This window comes from Ochotona curzoniae, unplaced genomic scaffold, assembly GCF_017591425.1.
Source record: "Ochotona curzoniae isolate NIBS_2020 unplaced genomic scaffold, NIBS_Ocur_1.0 contig_4692, whole genome shotgun sequence".
Lineage (NCBI taxonomy): Eukaryota > Metazoa > Chordata > Mammalia > Lagomorpha > Ochotonidae > Ochotona > Ochotona curzoniae.
This window is the reverse complement of record NW_024466361.1, coordinates 106,406-112,260: the sequence shown is the minus strand read 5'-3', so window position 1 is coordinate 112,260 and position 5,855 is coordinate 106,406.

Here is a 5,855-nt window from a genome sequence, read left to right as displayed (position 1 = left end):
CAGTGGGTTAGGCTGGCGCACGTCAGCCACGTGACCACACTCCGGGTCATTAGCGACGCGGTAAGTCATCCCGTGATCCCGTCCAGCACCTTTCCTGAAGGGACAGGGTATGTCTCCTCTCGGCCCTTTGTGTGTGCCCTACCCCAGGCTTCGCCATCTGCTCAGGAGGTCAGGTTGCCCCTGGCTGCTCAGCCTGGGGAAGAAGGCAGCTGCATTTGAGCCAGCCGCTGCAACTTGGGGTTTCCTGTCCCTGCCAGCCCAGCCTGTTTCTAACCAAGCCGGTTCTGGGCTGCTGTGCAGGGCCAGCTCTATCTGCTGGACGGTTCTGTTCTAGGGTAATACATAGGGAGATGGGGGCTAAAAAAGCCTGAAGTGACCTCTGCAGGTAGTTCCCAGGCGAGCCCAGGCTGGAGCCCTCGGCTGACCCTGGCCCCACGGCTGCGAAAGCCTCAGACTTTCCGTAGTGCCGGCCGCACAGCAGTAAGCAGGGCACGTGGCCCGGGGTTTTGTAACATCCATCTTCTGGCAGAGTCCCAATTTTGTGGATTTAAAAAGAAAAAAAAAAGTTGGTTTTTCAGAGAATTCATCTGTGGCTTTCTGAAAGTGACAAACATGTTAACTGTATTTCAGTCGACAGTTTTATCAGAAACACTTTGTTTTTAATTTCAAAGAAACCAGGGCTGTGCTTCTGTTTTCCAGTTTTTGCCTGATTGTCATTTGCAGCTTAGGACAGTTTCTAAGAAGAGAGAATGGTGCGGAGAGGGGCTCTGGAGGTGTGTTTATCTTGAGTTCCAGCTACTTGCAAGACAACTTGCAGAACATTCGGGATGTTTTAGGTCTCCTTTCTCTGTCACAACTGCAGAACATTGCTGATATCCACGGAGGGGATGTTACGGAGGTTTGCGTGGTTATTGGAGTAAATGTTACCCGTGATTTTGGGTTGTCACATGAGGGCCACCTACCAGCCTGCATTTCTGCAAGATTGAGACCCCCTGCCCTGAGAACTGCCCAGCCTGTGAGCCTGAGGCTAGGGCGGAGGTTGGCAGCTGAAGCCAAGGTGACAGGTGGGACCCAGCAGGGCTGGGAAGTGCGGGTCAGTCATCGGCAGCGTCACCTGTGGGAGGAACAGGACCAGGTCTTAATCGGCAGCCAAAGCCCCTTCTGCTGGAGCCCGTAGTGTGCCTTCAAGTCCATTCATGTCTGGCCTGAGTGGAGCACTTAATTGGCCAGCACAGCAAGATTCCCGGCATCTCCAGGCCCTGTTACAGGGGAAAGGATTCGGTGGCAGGTAAGTTTGCAGTGGAGCACAGGGGGTGCTGTGTTCTGACGCTCCTGCGCTCACCCAGCACATGTAGTACTTGAAAGTCTAAGATGCTGAGAAATCTACCCAGTCTGATCTTGGAAACTCCCTTCTAAGTGGAAATTGAAATCTTTTCTCTTAAAAAAAAATCACCAATGTGTGGAATGACTGCATGGCCTTTGCTAGTGGCCTTTGAAATGGCTGTTTGAGAAAGCGTGCGAGCTTTGGATCTCTGACAGCGTTGGGTTTTTCTTGGTGTTCCATGTTTTTATTGGCCGGTGTCTGTTCTAAATTTTAATGTGCCCTGTGCGCGTATCAAAGGTGCAGCTCTGGAAAGGCCCTCTGGGGTCATGTGCTCAGCCTCCTCATGTGCCAGTTGAAGAAACAAAGAAAATGTATCTCTTTGCAGACACTGCGAGAGTCAGACCCTCCAGTTAGTGTGTCCTCAGCCATTCGTGATGGAATTGCTGGGAGTTAGTTCCCTGCTCCCTCAAAGATTTGTTTGATTTTTACTTGAAAGGTAGAGTTACAGAGAGGAGAGAGAGATTCATCTTTCCTCCACCAGCTCACTCCCCAAGTGACTGAGACAGCTGGGCTGGGCTGGTTTGAAGCCAGGAGCCAGGAGCTTCTTCTGGGTCTCTCACTTGGCTTCAGGGACTCAAGAACTTGGGCCATTGTCGGCTACCCTCCCAGACTGTAAGCAGGGAACTGGATTGGAAGCGGAGTGGCCAGGTCATGACCAGTACCCATATCGGATGCCAGCACCACAGACGGAAGCCAGCCTCCGGTTAGGATAACCCTAACCCAAACCCTAAGCTTACTTTCAAGATGTATTTCCAGACCAGGCAGGGTCCTGCTACAAAGCAAAGGAACAAACAACAACAGCAAAAAAACAAAAACAAAAACAAAAAAAACCAACAAAACAAAACAAAAAAATGTCTATTTAGTACTTCACCTGCAGCTGAGGTTTGGGGAGTGTCAGTTGAATATCACAGAGTGTGCCCAGGGCGGGAGCGAGACGGAGCGGGGGCGCAGCAGCCCAGCAGGGCAGAATTCCGAGGCCAGGGCCATCCCAAGAAATCACTTTACTGTTGAGCTCAGAATAACATAGAAATCATGACTGCTCATGAAGGACTGCCCATTGTAATATTAGAGGGGAAGTCAGTAGTGAAGGGGAGAGGACTTGGGGAGGGCAACGGGAAATGCCAGAGCCTATGGAACTGTATCATAAAATAATAATGATGTAACATAGAAGCAGCTCTCGCTGCAGTAGGGTGCATGATCCTGCTGAGTGGGGCCTGGGGTTGTAGCCCGAGTGTGAGCCAGGGCCCAGCTAGGAGTAATACTCAGCTGTCTTCATGAAGTTGATGGCTTTGAAGGAATCATTCAGAACTTTTTTACAAAACCGATTGTACTGACTTGGTTAGAATTTAAATTACACTTTGATCTACTTTGGATTTGCGCTCTCTCTCTCTCTCTCTCTCTCTCTCTCTCTCTCTCTCTTTCTCTTTCTCTCAGTGAAATTAGTTGGCCATTGCCCATGAGTTGCTAAATGACATGGAGCATCTTGCTGTTGCAAGAGGTTCTTCTTCCATTGATTTGCTTTGTGTCCGTGTCTCACCTGTGTGTGCTTTCCTTTCTATGCGTGTCTGCTGCTGATACAGCCCTGGTCTAGTCCTGAGCTGCACCGTGGATCAGAACCAGAGCTGTGTGCTTACATATTCACTTCTGAAGCTGTTACATTTAAAGTGAAGGTTGTACACCCGACTTTAAAATATAAGGACCTTAGAATTTTTTTTTCCTGATATAATCTGAAGAGAGGAACAGCAGTAGTATAGAAGAATCATCCTATTACTGTTTTTTCTGCCCCCCCCCCCATTTATTTGGAAGGCTGAGTTACAAAGAGTGACGGGGTGGGAGGTGGAGAGATCCTCTCCAGTGGTTTACTCCCCAATGGCCACAGTGGGTGCAGGGACCCAAGCCGTCCTCTGCTGCTTTCCCAGGTCCTTAGCAGGGAGCTGGGTTAGAAGTGCAGGAGCTGGGGCTTGAACTGGTGCCTGCATAGGAGATACGCAAGCAGTAATTTAATCCCTCCTGTTACTGTGAAATAAGGAAAATTCCTATAGTGATTAAACCCTGGGCCCGATTTCCAAAGTGTGGTCCCCGTTGCAACTTCTCATCTGTGAGATTAGGAGAGATTGCCATAAGCAGCCTGTTTCAGCCATCAGCGTCTGCTGAAACTGTGCAAGTGATTCAAACCAAAGCAAACATGCAGGAGACGGAGATGTGCATCTGAAGTTTTCTTTTTTTAAAAAAAAATATTTTTGATGGTATTTACATAGTTGGGAAGGGTCAAGGTTTAGGGGGAAAGTAGATGAGATCATTGTTTCCAAAATTTCTTCTTCCTGTATGTGGGGGAAGAGGGAAGATAAGAGGAGAAGCCACACTCAGCCGCCCAACTGCCTCAGTGCCCGGAATGGGGAACAGCCACCGAATGTCATCCTAGGGTCCCCCGTGTGGAGCATGCGCCAAGGGCTCTGCTCAAGTGGTTTCAATAGTTCTGGAATATTTTAGATGTCACCGATCCAAGGATGAGGAAATCTTCCCAAGGTCCATTGGCTGACATAGTCCACCTTTGAGTCTCCATTTACCCAGATATTTGCTGTCAACGCTTGGCTGGGGTAGTTGACCAGTTTATTCTGCCCTCCATCCTCTGCTATGTACCAGGTGTCCTCTGCAGGCTCCAGTATACTGCCATATCTTCCATGTTATCTGGGTATGCCGTCCACTGCTCCATCTAAGCCACTGAGGAAGCCCAGCTCTGACACGGGCTCTCCACTGTCAGACCCCAGGTCCTGTCACTCTCCCCATGGTTGTTGGGCTTCTAAGTCCGGTGGTTCAGTTTGGGGGACCCTCAAAGAAATCTCATCTGAGGTGATCCCAGACCTGACTCCTGTGTGTACCTGCCAGTATGGGGTCTGGCTCATTCTGTCTACACACACATTGGTAGGTGCAACTGCTGGGTCAGCCCTATCTCCAGCCCCATCTCTTACATAGATTAATGGATGCTGCAGCCCAGTCCAACCCTGCCCACCACATACTTGGCCTGCACATACTCCAGTGGAAGCTGCAACCTAGCCAAAATGACCCCAGCAACCCCCTCTAGGCCTATCCTCATCCCTGTTTCCTGTGCTTGCCAGTATGTGCAGCAGGCTGGTACAATTCCACATCCCATTCAGCTCTTGTTTATGTCAATGGACGTTGAAGCCTAGCTCAACCCAACCGACCCCACTATCCAGCCTACAGTCAGGTGTCACTGCCTGTCGAGCCAAGCCTGCCTGCAGTCCTGATTCTCATGTTCCCCAGTGGGAGTTACAGTTCATCAGGGAGGTGGTTTCCATACTGGGCCTACTCCCAGTCCTGGATCTTGCACTCTGCAGTCTAGCTTGACAGGATTTACCCCCAGTCCCAGCACATGCAAAGCCCGGCCAGCCTGTACTTACTCTGGCTTATGCATGCACCAGTGAGTATTGTCGGTTAGCCCAGCCAGACTCTCCCCCTAACCCAGTTCACGTGCAGACCAGCAGGTGTTGAAACCCTGCCGGGCCTGGTCTGCCCCCAGTCCCAGTTCTCACGCTCACCAGTGGGAGCAGTGGCCCAGCAGGGGAGCCCGCACTTGCCCCCTACCAGGTTCTCACTCCCCCTTCTCCTGGTCTTACATGTGCTGGTGGCCTGTTTGGCATGGCTTATTTCCCCTCTGGATTTGTTGGTGGGTGCTTTAGCCTGGCTTGGCCCAGTCTGCCCCTCGTTCCAGTTCATGTTGGTGGGTGCTGCATCTTAGCCCAGCCCAGCCAGCACCCCCAGTCCTGGCCCTAATGTAACTAACTAGCTGGTATTGGCCCAACCTGGTCTGTGTTTTACCCTGTCCTGGTTCTCACATCTGCCAGTGGGTGATAATTATGGGCTACTCCAGCCTGGCCTGTCCCCAGACCTGATCCACACACATGCCGGCTGGTACTGTCACCTGGTCTGGGCTGCTCCTCGCCTTGGCTCTTGTGTTCCTTCCTGACAGAGGAGTTCCCCAAGCTCCTCTGTCACATCACTTCCCAGTGACAGATCTTGTGCACACCAGTGGTTCCGTGGCCCAGACTATCTTAGTCTACCTCCTGTCCTGGAAGGAACAGTGGCCTTACCCAACCATCCCACACCCATTCCAGTTCTTACTGTTGGGTGTTAAAGCCTAGTCATGCCTACTCCATGCCCAGACAAAGCTCTTGCATGGTTCATTGTATACCAAGACCTAACACAGCCCCTTCTACACCCTTCCTGGCTCTCATGAGCACCAACGGCGCTGGAGTATAGCCAAGCCTGGCACTCTCCTGACCCACACCCATGCCAAGGGACACTGCAGTCATGTCCAGCCCAGATTCCTGATCATACACTCACCAATGGGAACCACGACCCAGCAGGGACATCCCCCAAGCTCCCCAACCAGACCTGTTCCTGACCACAGTACTTGCACATGCCAGTGGTTGCTCTGCCCCAGCATGTCAGA